General features: G+C 40.1%; 1 protein-coding gene, 1 long non-coding RNA gene and 1 pseudogene across 2 annotated transcripts in view; 1 reads left to right on the top strand and 2 right to left on the bottom strand.

Annotated features, from left to right (window-relative positions):
* Positions 1-23,305, bottom strand: part of TPST1 (tyrosylprotein sulfotransferase 1) — a 105,531-nt gene extending 82,226 nt beyond the window's left edge. The window contains exon 1 of the mRNA XM_020873967.2: positions 23,070-23,305. The gene's annotated coding sequence lies outside the window, so the exon portion shown is untranslated. The remainder of the gene's footprint in view (positions 1-23,069) is intronic.
* Positions 14,200-14,889, bottom strand: LOC110125103 (large ribosomal subunit protein uL6 pseudogene; annotated as a pseudogene).
* LOC139032886 (uncharacterized) lies at positions 22,850-24,120 on the top strand. Its single transcript, XR_011485531.1, has 2 exons — positions 22,850-23,002; positions 23,993-24,120. It is a non-coding gene; the product is annotated as an uncharacterized lncRNA (long non-coding RNA).
* The last annotated feature ends 633 nt before the right edge of the window (positions 24,121-24,753 follow it).

Genomic DNA, 24,753 nt, shown 5'->3' with positions numbered 1-24,753 from the left:
GGTACGTCCACTATGAAAAAGAATCTGGTGGAGTCCAATGACGTATCTGGGGAAAGAATCTAAAAACGAGTGGATAATATGCATAACTGAGTCACTCTTCTGTACAGCAGAAACTAACACAACATTGTAGATCAACAATACTCCAATAAAAATTAAAGGAAAAAGAGTCTGACAGAGTCTAGTAAATGTAAACATATACTTATCCTACAACCTAACAAAGTGCACTCCTGAGTTCTATAGAAATGAAACCTACATTTCGGCTTGAGGCTCCAGAATGCTCAGTAGTTGTGGTGTCTGGGCTTAGTTGTTCCGTGGTATGTGAGATCTTCCTAGACCAGGGATCGAACCTGTCCCTTGCATTGGCAGGTGGATCCTTAACCACTGGACCACCAGGAAAGTCCTTCTATTCTGAATTTTTAAAAGAGGAATTGCTTGGTCAAAGGGTGTAAGATGTGCTTGATTTTAAAACTTTTAATACATATTTTATTTACCTCTTTCTCATTACCCTACATTCAAATCTGACAAAAATTGTGCCAGCTCTCCCTTCAAAATATAGTCAGAATCCCACCACTTAACACTTCAACTAGGACCATCCGGATTCTCTACCGGGATTTCTGAAAGCTGCCCTTATTTCTACTCCTGCCTCCCAAAGTCTGTTCTTAACAGCCAAAGAGATCTTTCCAAAACTTCAGTCAGAACATGTCAAGCCTCTGCTCAACATCTAGTATTATCTTTCAAAATGGTCTTGAAAAGGTTTATTCGAAGACATCCAACACTAAATCTAATGTTAAATTCCTCTGCCTCATTCTACTGATTCTGTCAATAGTCATCGAAAGCACTGATGGAAGTCAGGCTTACTAACACTATTCCAAAACAGTAGTTTGCTGTTCAAAGTGAAATAATAGAGGCTTCTTCACATTAGAGGCTTAATAAAGACTCAAATGAAGGCAACTTCCTCTTCACTAAGCGACACTTTGGGGTAAAGAAAACCCTGCCATGTATCCCAGCATGTGTCCTCACAACTTGATGGTTGAGTCAATTAACATAATTTGAGGTGATTTTTTTCAAGTCTTCATTTCTGTTGTATTTTAAATTGAACACTGTCTTCTCCAACACACCTAGGGGAATAAAGTATGTTGTATCTCCCCTTTCAAATGTTCACAAGCAAGTAAGACAGTAGTCAAAGGCCTTGTAAGAGACACAGAAAAGGAAAAGAAGAGGTTTCTTGGCTTCCCCAGAAATATTCTCATTACTTCTCACTAAGTTTATGAAGCCTAAGTTCCTTTCTTTAGATGTTTCTTGATTTGAAGAATCATAGAGCATGAGTGCTAAAATGGGCCTTTACATCATTTGGTCCAAGGCCCAAGTAGCACATTCTTCTCTCCACCTCTTTAAATCTTACGTGTTCTTCAAAGGTCATTCTTCATTTATTGGGTATATTTTACTTCAAAAGATTTTAAAGTCCTGAAGCTCAGAAACCTTGACTATGTCCCGTCCCCTACCACAGCATGCTTCACAGAGCTTGAGGTCACAGTGTACACTGAGCCTTCAAAAAGCATCAATAAACTACTGAGACCAAGAAGAAAACATCTACAGAAAAGAGACTCTGCAAAGCTTGAGGCCTCTACTCATACCTCGATACTGATTCTTCTCAATCTCTGGAAAAAAGCAGCTCCATAATTTAAGAAGAAAGTACAGTACAAGCTTGTCTGATAATTACCATTACATATTTGATCACTGTCCGCCTGCATATGCATACACATGCACGCATACACTGGCCTCTTTCCATTTCCTAAAGTCCACATCACTGTATTTTCAGACAAGGAGGCTCAACATTTTCTCAACTGGGACATTTACAAAGCTGAGGCTGAGCTAGAAGGAAATACGAGAAAGTTCAGTCTCATTTTTATTTCCAGGAGGAAGAAAAAGCACAGCAACAGACATATCTGAAAAATTACTATTAACAAGACTTCTCTTTCCCAGAAAGCCAAATGAAAGACTTCCAGAAATAAAGTTCTAGAGAAAAAGAAAAGGCTGACATTATACTTCCATACTTGGATCACTGTAAATTTTATAAAGATTTCTAAGCAAACAGTTTCAGTCAACAAACATAGGGATATAAGAGATTGGTAGTCAGCAGACCATGCCCAACACTCGGCACATACACACAGGCCCAGGAACATGTACTCATGAGCACATTCTTTACACTCTGCCTTTAAAGTCTGGAAAGTAGCCATGTGCTACATACAAAGATATGCTGGGTAGATTTTCCAGATAAAGATAAATTATAGGAATGCAACAATCCCCTAAACACTTTCTTTCCTTTGTTAATCATTAGCTTCTTGCTTTCCATGCTCATTCATGCCAACCAATGTGGCAAACAGCAATAGCCAATGCTACCTTACCTTCTGTCCAAAGTCCAGTCCAGAGATGGTTTCTCTATTTGCTTCCAGCTTTTTAGCAAAAGGAAAAATTCATGTGTTTGAACTTGATGATTAGTAAGTATCCAGGGGTTAATTTGAATGAGTTTTGTCATTCAGCAGAAACTTCAAATAAACCCACTGCTATAAAACCAATCTTTATGTCAGCTCATGATGAGAGTACCAACACAGGAACATCTTTTTCTAGCCACCCCCTGGGGACTGGCATGAAAACAAATGGTAAGAAGACTACAGTATACACAACTGATCATCTCTGGGAGTCTACTGGGACTTTGGGAGTGTACTGGGATTTTGGATTCAATAAACCCCATGGCCAGGAGGGGAAAAGCTGGACCTAATTCCTAGGAAACAAATAGAAACAAGAGCACACGTTAAACTCAAGCATGGCATTTCTAAAGTTCAAATTCAGTGAAATGATGTCTGGGAATTACCTCAAAAATATCTGAAGGCAGATGTGTGAGAAGGAGAGAAATTAGATGACTACAAGTTAATCACTGTTGAAGCTAAGCGATGGGTACTTGAGGGCTCAACATAATGTATTTCTGCATATGTTTGAAAATTTTTATAATAAAAGAGTTAAATGAAATAAAATAAAAAGTTCAAGTTACCAAGTTCTAACCTTCTCAGACTTATAAATCAGAGGGCCATGGCAGGCTAACCATTCCTATTCTAGATTCTTCACTTATGTTTATTGCCTTTTTAAGTCACCCATGAGAGAGAACACAAAGAAAAAACAAATCTGCTCAAACTATACACTCTCCTTCAGTTATTCAATTGGGCAATCTTCCCACCAACCTCTCAAGCTTAGAATAGGAAACTATTCAAGTAACTACAACAGGAAAAATAGAAAAGAAGATGCCATTGAAATAATATAAAGGCAGCATAGTATATTAGTCAGAAGACTTGGGCTCTAATCTGAAATTCATTTTATCTTAGTCATATGGAACTAGATAAATCATTGAGCATCAAGTTCCTCATTCATAAAACAGGGATAATGATAAACTCTTTTCCACATGTAATTAGAGTAGAAAGTATAAGAAGCAATATCAAAGAGAAAATGAAAAGATAAAGGAACATCCACAAGTTCTCTTTTCTTTCCCAGTGCTGCTGTGACCATCAGGTGAACAACATGTGAAAGGACCTCTAAAAAACACAGGCCTGTGGCACTCTTCATACACTGGCTTTTGCTCATCCCCTAATTTCATGTCTTGGCACTCCCCCCACGAAGCCTGCCCCTTTCAGCACCACTCTGCATCCACAGCAGGCCCCCCACACACACCTGGCCTCTGCTCACGCTGCCACCTCCTGCGTCAAGCCCTATTCTCTTTCATACATGCCTCCTCAGTGCTCTTTACTCACCCCCTTCCCCTCAAAATCAATTCCTCCCTCTTCTGTAACCTCAAGCCTTGGTAAAAACACATTGGTTTGCACACTCATGCACTGTATTGTGGTCAGTTTACCTCCACTAAACTATAAGCTCCTTTAGAGCACAAATTAAAACCCATTCATTGCTCATGCAGCAGGTGCATTATTATCAAATAAAATATAAAGGAATTTATAGATGAATAAGCACTAGTGAAATCTTCTTTCTTAAATCTCCTTAAAATGCCTACAGAGTCATCTGAAAGAAAGCAAATGTTCAACAAATAATGTCAAAAATGAAACCAGGAACTACAAATAAACAAAACCAAAGTAATCTGGAGGCCATGAAACAATTTTGCAATCCTAGTCATTATTCCAACTGAGTTTTTTCAATTGAATCTACAAAATTGATAGCAGATGGGAAAAACAACTTTCAAAAGAAAGAAACATACAGCTATTAAGGTGGTAGCAAAAATATTTTAACTGTTATGATACTAATATTAATCAATGGAACAAAATAGAAAGCCTCAAAAAACAGCCCCAACTATGTATATAAGTTTTTAAACCAGTCACAAAACATTATTTAACTTATGGCACTGGTTTTTCTGGGGCTTCCCTTGTAGCTCAGTTGGTAAAGAATCTGCCTTCAATGAAGGAGACCCAGGTTTGATTCCTGGGTAGGGAAGATCCTCTGGAGAAGGAAATGGCAACCCACTCCAGTATTTCTGCCTGGAGAACCCCATGGACAGAGGAGCCTGGCAGGCTACAGTCCATGGGGTTGCAAGAGTTGGACACAACTTAGCGACTAAACCACCACCACCATTGGTTTTTCCAGTAGTCATATACAGATGTGAGAGTTGGACCACGAAGAAGGCCAAGCACCAAAGAGCTGATTCTTTCAAACTGGAAAAGTGCTAGAGAAGACTCTTGAGAGTCCCTTTGACTGCAAGGAGAGCAAACCAGTCAATCCTAAACGAAATCAACCCTGAATATTCACTAGAAGGACTGCTGTTGAAGCTCCAATACTTTGGCCACCTGATGCGAAGAGCCAATTTGTTGGAAAAGACCCTGATGCTTGGAAAGATTGAAGGAGAAGCCAGCAGCAGAGGATGAGATGTATCACCAACTCAATGAACATAAATTTGAGCAAACTCCAGGAGACAGCGGAGGACAGAGGAGCCTGGCATGCTCCAGTCCATAGGGTCACAAAGAGTCAGAACACAACTTAGTGACTAGACAACAACAAAGAACAATTGGGTTCCCTCAACCACACTCCTACACTCACCCAGCTTCATCTATGGCCGCCCCCTATTTATTTCTGATGCCTCACAAATCTATATGCAGCCAAAACTTCTATGCTAAATCCCAAGAACTGATCATTCAAAAACCAAGGGATAAACTCTATCTGGATATTCCACTGGGCCTGTCAAATTCAAAGAACACCAAACAGAACATATCTTCTCTAGTAAATCAATCCTCCTCTTCAGTTTTCTCTACTGGTAAATGAACCACTTCCTCCCAGATACACAAGCTAAAAATCTGGGAGCCTTTTTGTAGCTTCTTCCTTAATCTCTTCATACACAGCAGGTAAAGTCCTGTCAATTCTTCCTCCTTTATAGCTCTTGAATCTTCTCTTCTCCCTTTTCTTCCCTTGCTGGTATGGCTTTAATTCTCACCCTCACCTTATTCTCAAAGATAACGCCACAGCCTACTGACTAGTACTCTCTGACTTCCTTTAATCAGTTCGTTCACCATCCTGTTTCAGGAGAGATCTCTCTAAAATGTAAATAAACTTATGACACTCCCCTGCTTAAAACTCTTCAATGGCTTTCTACTTCTTTCAGAAAAAAATCCTCACCATAACATAAGGCCCTTCATGATCTAGTCCTTACCTGCCCCTCAGCCTCTGCTTTTATTGCTCCACATCATCAACACCCCTAACACACACACACACACACACACACACACACACACACACACACACACACACTCTCTCTCTCTCTCTCTCTCTCTCTCTCTCTCTCTCTCTCTCTCTCTCTCACCCAACGCTGCCTTAGTCTTGAAAAACCTGAAGCACCACTTAACGACTCCCACTCATCCTTCAATATTCAGTTTCAATACTATCTCTTCTAGGAAGCTTTCCTGACAGCTCTCTGCTTCATATGACACAGGTGTCCTCCCCAGTGTCCTTGTACTTAACCATATCTTATTTCTTCTTACGTAATTTGTCATTTTTCAGTAGATTGTGAACTCCTTGAAAGTAGGGACTTTTGAATGAGTTAATGGATTCTTGATTGCCAATAAGTTAATATAACTAGATTCTATGAGTGTAATTAGTTGTAAAGATACAGACTACATCTTTACCCTACCTGCATATTGAGCATCAATAAATAAGTATTGCGTGAACCCACTAAACTCTTTTTCTCACTAAAATCCCAGACAGCTAACACTTCACTATAATTACACTATAATTAGAATATTGATTGGTCTTTCTTTCTGATTCCAGTGTGAAAATACAGTTTGACTATATTCAGAAAGACTAAAGTACAAAGTTCACTTCTTGTTTTTCCCCCTCTGGCCCTTGCTCTTCTAATCCACTTTCTTTATTGATCAGTCTACTTCATCTGCCTATATCATTTCACACTCTCAGTGATGAATAAATCAGAATCTTACTTTTCTTGGTACTCTCTTAGTCTCACTGCAACAAACCAGAAGATAAAGTAACACTTCTGTCCCAGAATCATTTTACATACAAGGAAACTGAAGCTCAGAAAGAATAAGGAACTCATTTAACGTATCAATACCTGGCAAACCAAGCTGGAACCCAGGTCTGGCTCTAAAACTATGATGACAAACTCCATGGTGCTTCCTGAGGCTTGGCATAAACAAAAAGCAACACAGGCAACATGAAAATGCAAATGAAGTGAACTTACTCTGGCAGTGCTATAAGGCTTTCATTAGCCTATGGTTTAAAAAATGCACCTAGCTTTTGAATTATCCTATTTCAGTCATCTCAGATCTAATTAGAATGATAGAAGAAAACTCTAAATCCATATATGCATTTTGCTTTATTTACATAAATGAATACCATGCATTTTTGCACACTTTCTGCAAGTCCCTGATGACTTCATCAAGATGGGATCAAGAATGGAGAGCTAGATCTGGTCCTAAGAGATAATAGACATACATCAAAGGCAAAAACTAGCAGGTCAAGTAGCTCTACAATTCCTGTGTTTTTCTGCAGTTTAGTTTTGCTTCAGCACAATTACTCTCAAATGTAAATAAGTCCCCACTTCTGTCAAGAGAAATTATGTGTCTGACACAAAGTTACTCAGAGTTGGAATTCTGCGACCTTCTTCATAAAAATTTGGGTATCAAATCTTTGATTAGAAATCACTATTAAAATAATTTATATGAGAAAAACTGAATTTTGCCTTTATACTCTTACATTCCTGTACCCTATTAAAGATTATATAGTATAGTGTGTGGTTGGTATATTTTTCCAGAGTAGACCTCTTCCTTCAGTTCAATAATAAATGAATAAAATGCAATTCCCAGCAACAATACCCAAAATGTGGAGCACTCTTGCTATAAAACCTTACTCTTACACTTCAATTAAACAAATATTTACTGAGCATACAAATGAGTATGATTCATCATTTGCCTTAAAAGAACTAGCATTTAGCAGGGGGGTGGAAAAAAACAAGAAACTAGGATGCATACTCTCTCTCTCTCTCTCTCTGTGTATATATATATATATACACATATATATATATATATATGATGGAATTATAAGATCATACAAAAGATGTGAGAAAATACAAGTTTTCCAAGAAAGGATCACATCCATGGGCTCCTAAATGAATCTTAGAAGATAAACAGAACTCCTACTGTAGGAGTAATGGAAGAGTGTTTTGAGCAGAGAAAATAAGATAATAAGAAGCCTCAGACTAGAAAAGGATAGCATGTATTCAGAAAATAATAAGTAGTCAGCTTAACCAGAGTGCAGGAAAATAAAAGCCAACAAGAAAAACAAAAATGTATTGTCTCGAAGTTATCAGTAACCTAAAAAATGTGCTAAAACTAATGTATGAAACACTTCTATGACATAAATGTAAGAAAAGGCTAAAGGTAACACATTCAGCATGGCAGAGGAAGGACCTCTAAAAGCGTGACCTTCAATAAAATTGAAGAGAATGCTGGCACAAATGGTCAAAACCAACTTTTTCAAAGATCTGAAAACTAACCAAAAGCTTGCAACAATTTAAGAAACATTTATTCATGAAAAGCAGCTGACTTTCAGTAAGCAGAGCAAGCTTTATGGCATTTCAATTTGCCCTCTTTCCCTCTTCCCAGCTCCATGGAAGCCTGGGAAACCAACAACCAGTAAACATGGTAGCTGAGAGTAACAGCAGCCCAGAAGCCACTTAAGGACAGAACAGGTTAGCAGCTCCCTTCAAAACCACATCTCTAAAGAACTGTACTACTTAGGGCCTCCCTGGTGGCTCAGTGGTAAAGAAGCCTGCCAATGCAGGAGACACAGGTTCGATCTCTGGTCTAGGAAGATCCCATATGCTGTGGAGCAGCTAAGCCCATGCACCACAACAGCTGAACCTGCCCTCGAGAGGCCGGGGCCGCAACTACTGAAGCCCAGGTGCTCTAAAGCCTGTGTCTTGCCCCAAGAGAAACCACTGCATTGAGACGCCAGAGCACCACAACTAGAGAGTGGTGCCCACTTGCCACAGCTGAAAAGCCTGCATAGTAACGAAGATCCAGGACAGCCAAAAATAAATAAGTAAAATTATTTAAAAGAAGAATTGTACTACTTAACCTGTCCAGCAGCTCACTGGAAAAACTCCATTCTCAGGGCTTATCCTTATTGGACCTGAATCAAAGCACCCTCAATGTGAACAATCCTATCCCAGGGCATTTGTTAAAATATACACAGACAATTTTTTAATGCCACAGCTGTCTGCAGTGGCAACAACAACTAGGGCAAATACACTGATTCAAAAATTTAAAAGGAAAAACTGAGGAAACAGATGTACATAGAAGGTTCAGAAAAGCTTCAACATACTTTTAGGAATCTGGAAGGCATGTACATACCCAGGAAAGGCCTAGCTAGAAGGCCCTATTCTCTCACCTCTGTCTGGTCTTGATGTTCTACACAAGCAGAAAGAAAAGGTTAAGGCACAGTGTAAACTGCTGGTGCATGAAGGGAGCCACACACACAGAGACACACACACACACAGAGACCCTCCACAAGGCTGGGGGACTTAGGGGCTGAACACATTTAAAGAAATCCACCCAACCATTTGCTAACCACTAAGAAAACCAACCAGAGACTTCAGGGGTTACACAGGACAAAGAGTACAGAGTTAACAGAATTAGTCCAAAAAAGTAACAAAGCAAACAGCAAAAACAACAAACCCCTGGGAGACAGGGTGATTTCCAGAGTAGCTGCATTACAATATTTAAAATGCCCATTTTTCAGCAAAAACCATGAAGGACACACCAAAACAAGAGGTATGACCCAAACACAGGAGGAAAATGGCAGTCAACAAAAGCCATCCCCGAGGAAGCCCAGATATTAGACTTAGTAGATGAGTTTAAATCAGCTATTGTAAATACATTCAAAGAACTAAAGGAGAGCATGTCTAAAGAATTAAAAGAAATTATGAAAATGATTTCTCACCAAATAGAGAGTATCAATAGAGATAAAAATTATTCTTTTAAAAAAAAGAAGCAAGTAGAAATTCTGGAGCTGAAAAGTACAATGATTAAGATGAAAAATTCACTAGAGGGGCTCCACAGTAGATTTAAGCTACCTGAAGAATCTGCAAACTTAAAGAGAGATCAATTTTCCAATCTGAATAACAGAAAGAAGAATGAACAAAAATGAATTCAGCCTCAGATCTGTGGGATATCATCAAGCATACCAAAATATGCCAAGGGCTCAGAAGAGACAAAAAGAAAAAAAAAAATCAGACTTACAGAAATAGCTGAAAACACCCTAAATTCAGTCAAAAATATTAATCTTTAAACATCAAGTAGGATAAATTGAAAAGATGTACAGCTAAACACAATATAATTAATCAAACTGTCATAAGCCAAAAACAGGATATTGAAGATACCAAGAAAAAAGTGACTCACTGCATTTGAAATCCTCAGTAAGATAATGAACTGACCTCTCAGTCAAAACCACAGAGGTCAGAGACAGTGGAATGACATATTCACAGTGCTAGAAAACAAACAATATCAATCAAAAATTCTATATCCAGTAAAACTACCCTTCAAAAATGAAAGAGAAACTAAGAGAAACAACACTGAAAGAATTCAATGCTAGAAGGGCTGCTTCCTTTCCTTAAAAATATGTTTTTCAGGAAAAAAAAACATTTCTTCCTATACAAGAAATAAAGGGAGTCCTTAATGCTGAAAAGACACTAGACAGTAACCCAAATCCACATGAAGAAATAAGTACTAATAAAGGTAACTACACAGATAAATACAAAAGACAGTAAACATATTTTTGCTTACAACTTATTTTTTATATGAAAGAAGACAACTGCATAAAGCAATAACTATAAAACTGTTGACAGGATTGGAATACAAAGTATGCAGCTTGACAATAAGAATACAAAGAAAGAGGAAATGAGCAGAACTCTATTAAAACAAAAGTTTTTATGTACTGTTGAAATTAAATTTATATTAATCCAAAGTAGATTGCTCTAAGATATTAACTGTAATCTCCAGAAAAATAAAGAATATTATAATGAAAGAAATAAGCTAACAAAAACATATACTGGAAAATATTTAATACAAAAAAATTTAATCCTGTCAACAGTTTTATAGTTATTGGTTCATGCAGCTGGCTTCTTTTATATAGAAAAAAAGTAAAAAAAAAAAAAAAGAAAGAAAGAAGATAAGTTACAAGCAAAAATATGTTCACTTTCTTTTCTATTTATCTGTGTAGTTACCTTTATTAGTGTTTATTTCTTCATGTGGATTTGGGTTACTGTCTAGTGTCTTTTCATTTCAGCACTAAGGACTCCCTTTATTTCTGGTATAGGAATAGGAGGAATAGAGAAACTAAAGAGACGCTAAGACATACAGAAAACAAACAGCAAAATGGAAGACACATTCGATTGGCCAGGGCTTCCCTGGTGGCTCAGACAGTAAAGAATCTGCCGGCAATGCAGGTGACCTGGGTTCAATTCCTGGGTTGGGAAGATCCCCTGGAAGAGGGCATGGCAACACACTCCAGTATCCTTGACTGGAGATTCCCCATGGGCAGAGAAGACTGGCAGGCTATCGTCCATGGGGTCACAGAGAGTCAGACATGACTCAGCAACTAAGTACAGCACATTCAGTTGGCCAAAAAGTTCACTGGATTTTTCCATAAGATGTTACCAGGAAACCTGAATGAACTTTCTGGTCAACCCAAAAAATCCTAATATACCAGTAATCACATTAAATGTAAATGGATTAAACACTCAAGAGGTGAGGATTGGCAGAATGGATCAAAACAGAAATAAAAAACAATTTTAAAAAATCCAAATATATGCTTTCTACAAGAAATACTTGTACATATCAGGTACATATATAAACATATATGCACCTAACAACAGAAACCCCAAATATAAGAAGCAACAACTACAAACTGACAGAATTAAAAGGAGAAACAGACAACTCAATAATAATAGTTAGAGACTTCAATACTCTTACTTTCAATATGGTAACATAACCAGACAAAGGATTTGCAAGGAACCAGAAGACTTGAACAACACTCAAGTCAACTAGATATAGCAAACATCTATAAAACAGTCCAAACAACAATGACAGAATATATTCTGTTTTCAAGTGCACATGTAACATTCTCTAAATCAGGCCATAAAAGAAGTCTTGGTAAATTTAAAGGATTGGAATCATACAAAGTATATTCTCCAAAGACAATGGAATGAAACTGGAAAACAATAGCAGAAAAAAACCTTACGAAATTCACACAAAGAAGTGAAAATAAACACCACTCCCCTAAATAACCTATGAGCCAAAGAAGAAATCGTAAGGGAAGTTAGAAAATACTTTTGAGATAAAAACACAAAATGTTATGGTATGTAACAAAAGCAGCAAGAGCCATGCTATGAGAAAATTTATAGCTGTAAACACTTGTAGTTAAAAAGAAAAAAACTCAATTCACAGGAACAAGGTCGTGAGGAAAGGAGCGCATGGTACACAGCTGCCATTTTGTGTGCCTTCAATCTCTGTGCCTTTTGCACTATGTTGGGACAGCGTCCAGAGGTTCACAATCTTTGTGGTCTGTAGGAGCCACTAAGAGGAAAGTCCAGGGAAGAATATACCATTTTCACTGGAAAACAAGTGGAAGTTACTAGCTTGACTTTGTGCTCTGGGTCTGGATTTGCTGCACTTTTCTTTATAGTAAGACATTAACTGCTTAAAAAATTATCCATGAGACGGATATGAAGAGGATCATTTTAAGAGCTGCAATCTCTGAAAAAAGGATCAAACACCTGAACTCAGCAGCCTCATTATGTTTGTAAATGAACTTATGGCATAAAAAAAGCTCTCAAATTAGCATGTTATAAATCTTAAACTTATATGATGTTACATAAATTATATCTCAATTTTTAACTTTTAAATTTTAAAAATTAAAAGATTTCAAGTCAAGAACCTAACTGTCCACTTCAAGAAATTAGTAAAAGAAGAACAAACTAAACCCAAAGCCAGAAGGAAATATTTAGTGAAATAAATACAGTAGAGAATAAAAGAATAGGGAAAATCAACAAAATAAAAGGTTGATTCTTTGAAAAGATCAGAAGAATTGACAATCACTTAGCTAGACTGAACAAGAACAAAAGAGAGAAGAACCAAAACTAAAATCAGTAAATTACTACCAACCTTACATAAATGATTATAAAGGGCTATAGGGAATACTATAAAAAACTATAATCTAACAAATTACAAAACCTACATGAAATGGACAAATTCCTAGAAAACACAGACTACTAAAATCAACTCATAAAGAAGAAATCTGAATAAAGCTGTAACAAGTAAAGAAATTTAATTAGCAGACAAAACTTCCCGCAAAGAAAAGTCCAGGACCAGATGGCTTCACTGGTGAATGCTATGAAACATTAAGAATGAACACCAACCCATAAATTCTTCCAAAATACAGAAAAGATGGGAACACTTTCCAACCCATTCTGTGAAACCAGTTTTCCCTGATTCCAAAAACAGACGAAGACAATACAAGAAAACTATAAACAAATATTTACTATATAAATGCAAAAATCTTCAACAAAATAGCAGCAAACCAATCTAGCAACATATATAAAGGATCGCACACCATGACCAAGTGTGGTATATCCCATGTGTGTAAAGCTGACTCAACATATGAAAATCGATTAATGTCACACACCATTATTAATAGAATAAAAGACCAAAAACCACCTGATAAATCTCAATAGGCGATGAAGAAGCATTTGACAAAATCCAACACTGTTTCAGGTTTCCCTCACAGCTCAGTTGGTAAAGAATCTGCCTGCAGTGCAAGAGACCTGGGTTCAATTCCTGGGTCAGGAAGAGCCCAGGAGAAGGACATGGCAACCCGGCCCAGCATTCTGGCCTGAAGAATCCCAAGGACAGAGGCGCCTGGCGGGGAGTCAGACACGACATAGTGACTATGCCACCACCACCACACTCTTTCACAATAAACACAATGAATAAGCTAGAAATAGAAGAGGACATTGTCAACTTGAAAAACGACAACTAAGAAAACCCACAGATAACTTCACATTTAACAATTCCCACTAAGATCAGGACCAAGACAAGATGTACACTCTCACCATTTCTAATAGTATATTATACAGGAAATTTTAGCCAATTAGGCAATTAGGCAAGAAAAAGAAAGCAATCCAGATTGGAAGAAAGAAGTAAGACTACCTCTCTTCAGAGAGTATATATCATATATACAAAATTCTAATAAAACAGTAAAAACTATTAGAACTGTTACATGAGTTCGGTATGATTTTGATACTTAACTAATATAAAAATTCAATTATATTTCTATATATTATCACTGACAATCCAAAAACAAAATTAACAAAAGAATTCCACTCACAATAGCACCAAAAGAAATGAAACATTAAGAAATACACACAGGGAACTCTGCTCAGTGTTATGTGGCATCCTGGATGGGATGCGGTTTGGGGGAGAATGGATACATGTACATGAATGGTTGAGTCCCTTTGTTGTCCACCTGAAACTATCACAACACTGTTAATTGACTATACTCCAATACAAAACAAAAATTTAAAAAAAAGAAAAACTAGAAAGTGGATAAAAATACATGTATGTAACGACTAATCTAAGATGTTCCTGAGTTTATTTTTTTTTTCAAATCAAGAGTTTTTATTGTCTCTTTAAAATATCACAACTGAGTCCATAGAACCATCTGCTATTTTGTTTCTGCAGCAGGATCACTGAGATCTTATTCATCAGCCTGCTGAACTGTTCCTTTTTCAGAAACATAGATATCATCCAAAAATTTTCTGATATCCTTGTTTTTAACTGTGGTGGCTTGCTGAATCAAAGCAGCTGAATTTGACACAAGTTCAATGTCATTTCCTTGAAGAATCAACTCATCTTTCTGGGCTTGAGATACTGAACAGGCAACCCCTGGCCTCATTCGAACCCTGCGTATGTATTTTTCACCCAAAAAATTTTCAGATTTCAACAAGAGAACCATTCTCCTGAATAACAACGTTGATGGGGAAGTGGGCATACACCAACCTCATCTTGTAACAGAAGCCCAGTGTAACACCCTTGATCATGTTCTGTACGTGACTACAGACTGTGCGAACAGTGGCCAGTTCCTTTCTGTTTCCCCACCAATTGTCAACACGGAGCCTCTTCTTTTTCTTCCAAGGAGACCGAGTTCTACATTGATGTGATTGAAGTCCCTCTGCAGGGTGCCTCTGGGGCCCTTCACAATAACTGTCCGTCCCTTCAAGGTAATGTCAACATTTTCTGGGATGTCAACAGTCTGATTGCTGAGAATGGTCTACATTCTTGCAGTAGATGCAGCAAAGAGTTAAGATGCTTCTTAGTTTAAAATAAATGAAACTAACAAAAGAAAAATACATTTAACAAAAAAATGCAAAATTTGTACACTGATAAATAGAAAATGCTTTCAAAGTAAATTAAAGATGATCTAAATGAGTGAATACACACTCATGAGTTAGAAGACTAATAAGAATTAAGATTCCAATATTCCCCAAACTATTCAATGCAATCTCTATCAAAATTCCAATCCGACAATGGTGCCAAGACAACTCAAAGAGTAAAAGAATATTTTTACAACATATGGTGCTAAGACAACTGAATATCAATAAGCAAAAAATAAGGTTGGACCCCTATATTATACATTATACAAAATTCACAAAGATGGATTAAAGATCTAAATACAAGAGCTGAAACTATGAAACTCCTGGAAGAAAACATAGGAGATTTTCATGACTTTGAACAGGCACTGGTTTCTTAAATATGAAACACAAAACACAAGCAACAAAAGAAAAAAAAAGACAAATTGGACTTAATCAAAATTTAAAATCTTTATGCCATCAAGAAAGTGAAGACACCTACAGAATGGGAGATTTATATCTGTTAATCATATCTGATAAGGGTCTAGTATCCAGAATATATAGAGAAAACTTACAATTCAGAAAGAGAAAGACAAGTAACTCAATCTGAAAATGGATGAAGAACAGATTTCTCCAAAGATATACAAATAGCTAAAAAGCACATGAAAAGTTGCTCAACATCTTTAACCATCAGGGAAATGCAATCAAAACCACAATAAGATATTACTTCACATGTATTAGGATAGCTAGAATATGAAGGTCAGATAATAACAAGTTTTGGCAAGGAGGTAGAGAAACTGGAACTGTCATACATTGCTAACAGAAATGTAAACCAGAGGAGCCATTTTGGAAAACAGTCTAGCAGTTGCTCAAGATATTAGACCTAGAGTTCTAGAGTTATATGACCCAGCAATTCCACCCACAGGTGTATATCCAAGAGAAATGAAACATGCACACCCAAAAATTTGTACACAGATGTTCACAACAGCATTAGTCATAACAGTCAAAATGTACAAATACCCAAATACCCATCAACTGATTAATATATAAATGTGGTCTACACATAAAACAATATTATTCACCAAGAAAAAGAAATAAAATACTGATACATTCTACAACATGGAAAAACCATGAAAACATGCAAAGTGAAAGAAACCAATAACAAAGGACTACATGTCGTATGATTACACTCATATGAAATGTCCAGGACAAGCAAATCTGTAGAGACAGAAAACACACTAGCAGTTGCCAAGGGACAGGGATTAGATCTGACAGACAGAGTTCCTGAAGAACTAGGGATGGAGGCTTGTGACACTGTACAACAGGAGGCGATCAAGACCATCCCCAAGAAAAAAAACGCAAAAAGGCAAAACAGTTGTCTGAGAAGGCCTTACAAATAGCTGAGAAAAGAAGAGACGCTAAAGGCAAAGGAGAAAAGAAAGATACACCCATCTGAATGCAGAGTTCCACAGAATAGCAAGGAGAGATAAGAAAGCCTTCCTCAGCGATCAATGCAAAGACATAGAGGAAAATAGAGTGGGAAAGACTAGAGATCTCTTCAGGAAAATTAGAGATGCCAAGGGAACATTTCATGAAAAGATGGGCAAAATAAACACAGCAACAGTATGGACCTAACAGAAGCAGAAGTTATTAAGAAAAGGTGGCAAGAATACACAGAACAATTATACAGAAAAGATCTTGACCCAGATAATCACAATGGTGTGATCACTCACCTAGAGCCAGACATCCTGGAATGTGAAGTCAAGTGGGTCACTACCAATGAAGTTAACGGAAGTGATGGAATTCCAGTTGAGCTTTCAGATCCTAAAAGATGATGCTGTGAAAGAGCTGCACTCAATATGCCAGCAAATTTGAAAAACTCAGCAGTGGCCACAGGACTGGAAAAGTTCAGTTTTCATTCCAATCCCAAAGAAAGGCAATGCCAAACAATGTTCCAACTACCGCACAATTGCACTCATCTCGCACACTAGCAAAGTAATGCTCAAAATTCTCCAAGCAAGGCTTCAACACTATGTGAACTGAGAACTTTCAGATGTACAAGCTGGATTTAGAAAAGGCAGAGGAACCAGAGATCAAATTGCCAACATCTGTTGGATCACAAAAAAAAAGCAAGAGAGTTCCAGAAAAACATCTACTTCTGCTTTATTGACTATGCCAAAGCCTTTGACTGTGTGGATCACAACAAATTGTGGAAAATTCTGAAAGAGATGGGAATATCAGACTACCTGACCTGCCTCCTGAGAAATCTGTAGGCAGGTCAAGTAGCAACAGCTAGAACCAGACATGGAACAATAGACTGGTTCCAAATTGGGGAAGGAGTATGTCAAGACTGTATATTGTCACCCTGCTTATCAAATCATGAGAAATGCCCAGCCAGATGAAGCACAGCTGGAATGAAGATAGCCAGGAGAAATATCAATAACCTCAGATATGCAAATGACACCATCCTCATGGCAGAAAGTGAAGAAGAACTAAAGAGCCTCTTGATGAAAGTGAAAGAGAAAAAGTTGGCTTAAAATTCAACATTCAAAAAACTAAGATCATGGCATCCGGTCCTATCACTTCATGGGAAATAGATGGGGAGACAAGGGAAACAGTGACAGACTTTATTTTCTTGGGCTTGAAAATCACTGCAGATGGTGACTGCAGCCATGAAATTAAAACACGCTTGCTCCTTGGAAGAAAAGCTATGACCAATCTAGACAGCATATTAAAAAGCAGAGACATTACTTTGCTGACAAAGGTCCATCTAGTCAAAGCTATAGTTTCTCCAGTAGTCACATATGGATGTGAGAATTGGACCATAAAGAAATCTGAGCACCAAAGAATTGATGCTTTTGAACTGTGGTGTTGGAGAAGACTCTTGAATGTCCCTTGGACTGCAAGGAGATCCAACCAGTCCATCGTAAAGGAGATCAGTCCTGAATATTCATTGGAAGGACTGATGCTGAAACTCCAATACTTTGGCCACCTGATACGAAGAACCGACTCACTGGAAAACACCCTGATGCTGAGAAAGACTGAAAGCAAGAGGAGAAGGGAACAACAGAAGATGAGATGGTTGGATGGCATCACCGACTTGATGGACATGAGTTTGAGCAAGTTCCAGGCGTTGGTGATAGACAGGGAAACCTAGAGTGCTGCAGTCCATTGGGGTCGCAAAGAGTCAGACACAACTGAGCAACTGAACTAAACTGAGAGGATGACAAGTGGGAGTTGGAAGTGACAGGTAAGGAGTGCAGTTTCCTGAAAATGTTCTAAAATTGACTGTAATAAGGGTTGCACAGGACTTCGCTGGTGCCTCAGTGCTAAAGAATCTGCCTGCCAATGAAAGAGATGCAAGTTTGATTCCTGGGTCAAGAAGATCCCCTGGAGAAGGAAACAGCAACCCACTCCGGTATTCTTGCCTGGGAAATCCCATGGACAGAAGAACCTGGCGGGCTATAGTACATGGGACTGCAAAAGAATCTTGCACAACTATAGCAACTAAACAATAACTAAAATATACTAAACATGCTAAAAAAAACTATACCTTAAATGGGCAAATGTATGAAATGTGAATGATAGCTCAATAAAGCTGCTACCAAAAATAAAAGAAAGTAGGCTGGGCCCTATGCATGAAACTTTTTAGGGCAACGGCTACTAAAACAGAAGACTTTTCTTTTTATTGAAGGGTAACTGACTTACATTACTATATTAATTTTAGGTGTACAACATAGTGATTTAATACTATATTAATTTTAGGTGTACAACATAGTGATTTAATATTTTTAAACATTACAAAATGGTCACTACCATAAGTCTAGTTACCACCTGTCACCATACAAAGTTATTACAATATTTAACTATATTCCCTATGCTGTACGGAGAAGGCAATGGCAACCCACTCCAGTGTTCTTGCCTGGAAAATCCCATGGATGGAGAAGCCTGGTAGGCTGCTGTCTATGGGGTCGCACAGAGTCGGACACGACTGATGCAACTTAGCAGCAGCAGCAGCCTATGCTGTATATTACATCTCCAAGTAACTCTTAATCTCCCTCACCTATAAAAGATTTAAATAGGATCCAGAGTCTCCTAACAAAATACAACAAAGGTCCAGGATACAATCAAAAGTCACTTATCAAAAGTCAGTATAAAAGTGTGCTGTTAAATTTAACCCAGAAAACAACGGAGTTTCAGTTTCCCTGGAACCTCTTAAGAGCATATAGAATGGCTCTCAGAATTTTGTTGTTCAGTCTCCCATCCATGTCCAACTCTTTGTGACCCCATGGACTGCAGCATTCCAGGTTTCCCTATCCTTCACCATCTCCCAGAGTTTGCTCAAAGTCATGTCCATCAAGTCGGTGATGTCATCCAACCATCTCATCCTCTGTCATCCCCTTCTCCTCCTGCCTTCTATCTTTCCCAGCATCAGGGTCTTTTCCAATGAGTTGGTTCTTCATATCAGGTGACCAAAGTATTGGAGCTTCAGCACCAGTTCTTCCAATGAATATTTACAGTTAATTTCCTTTAGGATAGACTGGTTGGATCTCTTTGCAGTCCAAGGGACTCTCAAGAGTCTTCTCCAACACCACAGTTCAAAAGCATCAATTCTTCAGCACTCAGCCTTCTTTATGGTCCAACTCTCACATCTGTAATGACTACTGGGAAAACCACAGCTTTGACTAGACAAACCTTTGTTGGCAAAGTCATGTCTCTGCTTTTTAGTACGCTGACTAGATTTGTCATAGCTTTTCTTCCAAGGAGCAAGCATCTTTTAAGTTCATGGTTGCAGTCCACAGTGACTTTGGAGCCAAAGAAAATAAAATCTGCCACTGTTTTTATTGTTGAGTCAATGGGTAAAGGTAAGTAATGAGCTTTCCTGAATTCTGTGAGCCTTTACAGCAAATTAAACACCTGAGGAAGGAGTTGTGCGAAGCCTCAATTTATAGCCAATTGGTTTCAAGTACAGGTCACAACCTAGGACTTGGGATTTGTCTGAAGTTGAGAGGTGTCTTGTGGGACTGAGTCCTTAATCTATGGGGTCTGTACTAAATCCAGGTATTAATAGTAATAATTAAGTTAAAGTGTATGATACTCAGTTGCTGTCTGGAGAATTGGAGAACTATTTAATGTGAGGGAAAAACCTACATATTTGGTATCAGAAGGACCGTGAATAGTGTAAGAAACAATAATTTACCTTTAGGCATAATCACAGACCTCAAGGAAATCCTAGTTATGAGAAAAATGGGCCCATGAGAAATGATTTAAATAAAATCTGGGGGGTAGGATGAGAGGTGGGAGGAAGGCTCAAGAGGAAAGGGATCTATACATACATATATATACACACAAATATAAAATTATGCCTGACTCGAATCGTTGTATGGCAGAAACTCAACATTGTAAAGAAATTATCCTCCAATTAAAAAAAATATTTTAATGTGATAAGTACTTTAACAGGTAAATGTACAAAGTCAGGAAAGTAACCATGCCAACAAAAGTGACATTTATGTTGATTTTTAAAGGATGAGTTAAATGCTATATATAGCTCCTCACCATCCTCAGTCCCTCTTAGAGCTCTCAAGCCAGTTCTCAGCCTTTGATGCCTATTACTGCTACATAAGAAAGATTTTTTAAATGAAAAGGTCTGGCCCCACAGCAGACCAAAACTCCGAATCTCTATGGAGGCCTTGATCCCCTCATCCTCAACCTTTAAAAGCTCCCAGGTGGTTGAAATCTGTTCAGGAAAAACATAACCCAGGCCACAAGCAATCTTCTGGCAATGAGGAGAGAAAAGAAAAGGACTTCAGGTAGCAACAATAGGATCTATGGCAGACATAATGATAGGAGAGAAGAAGACGATTCTAAGGTTTCTAGGGTACAGAACTTAAAATAGGAGCTTTGTGGATGTCCTTGAGGCAGCCATGAGTAAGAAGAGAAAGGAAAAAATACCCAAGTTTGAACAAGTACAAGTATCCAAGTATAGTTATCTGACAGACGAACATATGAAATACCTGAAGTTCAAGAAAAATGAGAACTGAATATATACGGTTGTAAACCAAAAATATACAGGTGCTACTTGAAGCCATGAACAGAAATGTAATAACACAAACTAGAGGACAGGGGAAAGAACAAAGTCCTAAGGAATACCACATTAATCTGAGGGAAAGTACATCAAGGCAATGCTTCATTTTGGTTTGTTTTGGATGGTGAAAACCTGAGCATGTGTGCAAGCTGAGAAAAAAAGAAAATATAGAATATGAAAGATGTTAGCCTCAGAAAGTAATACCTTCTTCCTCTGATAAAAGAAAAGGTGATCAGAAATCAGAGAGGTACAAGCACACAGAAAAATGAGACCCTTAAGGGTTCAGGGCTAATGCCCACAAATTCTGTGAAGTAGGAGGCAAAATAAGCAACTTAAAGAAGTCAAGAGTAAGATAAGTCAAGAAGAGGAGAATGGTAAAGATTAGAAGGAGCAACGAGGTCTAGGTACATAAGAGGTACATAGGGAGTGAGTCAAAGGATCTCCAGGCAGTGCGAGCAAAGTTGGAATCCAAAAGTTTAGAACAGCACCAGCAGCTCAGTCACAGGCTTTCCTCAAGCCTCCAGGAGCAGAAAAAGCTAACTGTTGGATTCATCCAGGCTTGGAAACCATCAGAGCAAATGAGCAAGAATGACTTGAGGCCAGTAAAATGGCTTTTATAATTTTCAGAAGTCAAACTTGTTTTATTCTTTTTAAAAATGGACTCAAGTTATTTCCTCTGATAGCCAGAAGGGGGGCGGGGGTGGCTAATTCCTCTTTCACTCTGGAGAACTTGTCAGAACTTCTACTCCTAAGCATTTCTGATTCCTTCCACGGTTGATTCCAAGAAATCTACACCTGATTCCTCTAGGCTCTTAAAGGATGAAAATTCACTGCAGGACTGGACTATCCAGCTGGGAGATAAACACTCGAAACCCTTCTTAGACACAATACAATTTCAACTAGGAGGTGGGGGCTCTTCCTTTCCTAAAAATAAAAGTTCAGCAAACACTGGAGATGGGGTGGTGGGACTAAGTTGCAAACCTTATTAAGAACTCTTTACAAAGCCAATTATTATAAAACAATACATGACACAAAGATAGCAAAATTCAATTCTTCGAAATGACTGCTGTAAGTAAATAACTGACAATGCAATCTCTTCATCACACTTGGAGGTGCCTGATTCATCCTGCCACCTCCCATACTACTCTTGAGGTACCGGATACTGGACGTCTTGCTACCACTATCTGGAGGGCACAAAGGCCTCAAAGGAGGAAGAGGGTAACACGCGTGAGCACCTACCACGTACCAGACCTACTGTGTGCCAAACTCAGGCAACACACTTTATTTGTTATGGATGTAGCTCTTTTAAAGACGACTTAGGCTAAAACTATAGACCAGGCACTCAGAAGAGGAGCAGTGTCTGAGGTTTAAGCATAGAGGAAAAGACGTGTTGGCGACGGTGGGTGATGAAAATGGAGAGAGAAGGGGCGAGTTGGGAAAGGAAAGCATCTAGGGGCAAAAGGGCAAAACCCAGGGACACATAGCGTGGCGTGGGGTGGGGTGGGGGGCAGGAGGGCGCGAGTGAAACGCCTAGAGGACCCGGTATAGGGGGCAAGGACGGGCTGAGCCTGGGGAAGGGAAGTCCGGGTAGAGGTGAAGGCAAAAGTCCGATCCGGGGGGGCCCTGGCGTCTCATCCCCGGAAGGCGCCCCGAAGGACTGCGGAGGCTGGGAAACAGTGCCGGCCCTGCCTGAGGGACAGGAAGGCGGGGAGGGGGCGGGAGAGAGCGGGAGGCCGACCACGGCGGGGGCGAGTCGGGCCACGGGAAAGCCCGAGACCGGGAAACGCGGGCGCTGGGGCCAGGGGTGCGGGCTCCGGAGCCGGGCCCGGCCGGGCAGGGACCCGGGGCTCCGTGCTGAAGGGGCGGGGCTGGACTGGCGCCGGGGGAGATACGCGGGCCGGCGGCGACTGGGGCCGAGGGATGCTAGGACAGACGCGGCCAGGACTCGGAGCCAGGTGAGCGGCGGCAGGGAGACAGCGGGGCCGGGGAGGCGCGCCGCAACGAGCGCGGCGTCCGCCTTACCTGGAATAAGTGAGGAGCCGCCGCGCCGCCTCCTCAGCATCCTGGGCTCAGCCGCTACTCCCACGGCCCTAGGTGGGGGCCATTCCGCCCACCCCGGGAGCCCGCCCTCACCGCCAGGCGCCAGCTGCTGCCAGCCCGGCCCGGCCCCGAGGAGCTGCGCTGACACGACCCGCGCCCGCGGCCGCCTCAGCAGCGACTCCCGCCGTCGCCGCCTCAGCGCCCGCAGCCGGCCTCCCGGGCGGGCGCGGGATCACACGCGTACGGCGATTGGTTGCCCGGCGCCCGGCCGGGCGATGTGTCGGTCTCTGTGATTCGTGGGTTCCACAGGCTGCCCTCCGAGGGGGGCGGGGCTCGGCCTCCCGCCGGGCCAGGCAGGCATTGAGGAGAGGGGTGGGTCTGACGTCGGGGTCGCGCGAGCGGCCCTGCGTCCCGCGTGTGCGCGCGCTCCCCGCAGGGTTCTGGTGCCTCCACCGGCTTGAGCGGGTGGTTGCCGAGCAACGGTGCGCGCGACCTAGCTGGTGGTAGGGGGGAGCCGCGGGAAGGTGGCGGTCCATGCAGCCCCAACCCCAGGGTGGGTGGCCTTCATCCTGGAAACCTGGGAACCCGTCGAGAGAAGGAGCTTTTCCAAGAAATCCTCCCTCTGCCTGTCCCTGCTTCAAATAGCACCTCAGTGCTTGCTACTAGCAGAGGAGATTTCACCTCATCGGGGTGACTCGAACATGCCAATATCACATTCGCACAAAATTATATTCCACACCGAAGTGTAAATGAGTGCGAGTGGATTCTGTACCCACCAGAGGGGCAGAAACCCCGATACTTGAAAGAAAGTGAAAACTAGGAGAGGAGAATAAGGCAAAGAGAAGGGGGATATTGGGGAGAGGGCTGAAATTTCACAACCGAAAAATAACCGTTCCTGTTCACAGGTCCTTCCTGCGGACATATCCACACCACGTCCTGTCGCAGTTATTTCAACTCTGTGAACACAGACTGGAAAAAGCATGGGCTCAGAAATCTAACAGCTGCATTAAAAATTCCTGTCTAAATCTTGGAATGAGTTTTGTTGTCTATAGAACGAGGTCTGTAAAACTCATGAGAGTTGCTGTCAAGATCAAGTGTACTTGTATGCTCAGTTATGTCTAACTGTGACCCGCATGGATTGTAGCTCACTAGGCTCCTCTGTCCATAGGATTTCCCAGGCAAGAATATTGGAGTGGGTTGCCATTTTCGCCTCCAGGGGACCTTCCCAACCCAGGGATAGAACCGCATCTCTTCCATTGCAGGCAGATTCTTTACGGCTGAGCCAGTGGGGAAACCCAAGTTCAAGTGAGGTCCACACAAAAATGCCTACAGGAATGTTCATAGTACCGTTACTCATTATAGCCAATAAAGTGGGGAAAAACCCAGATGTCCATCAGCTAATTAATGAATAAGTAAAATATGACATAACCACACAATGGAATATTACTTGACCATAAACAGGAGTGAAGTACTGATAAATGCTACAACAGGGCTGAATCTTGAAAATGTCCTGCTAAATAAAAGAAGCCAGTCTTGAAAGACCACTTATTATATGAGCCCCTTTGTATGAAATGTCCAGAACAGGCAAATCCATAGAAAACACAAGTATATTAGTGGATACCTTGGACTGAGGGGGAAGTGATTGCTAGTGGCTATGGGGCTTTTT

The sequence above is a fragment of the Odocoileus virginianus genome, chromosome 33 (assembly GCF_023699985.2).
Source record: "Odocoileus virginianus isolate 20LAN1187 ecotype Illinois chromosome 33, Ovbor_1.2, whole genome shotgun sequence".
NCBI classification, from domain to species: Eukaryota; Metazoa; Chordata; class Mammalia; order Artiodactyla; family Cervidae; genus Odocoileus; species Odocoileus virginianus.
This window is presented reverse-complemented; position numbering and strand designations above follow the sequence as displayed.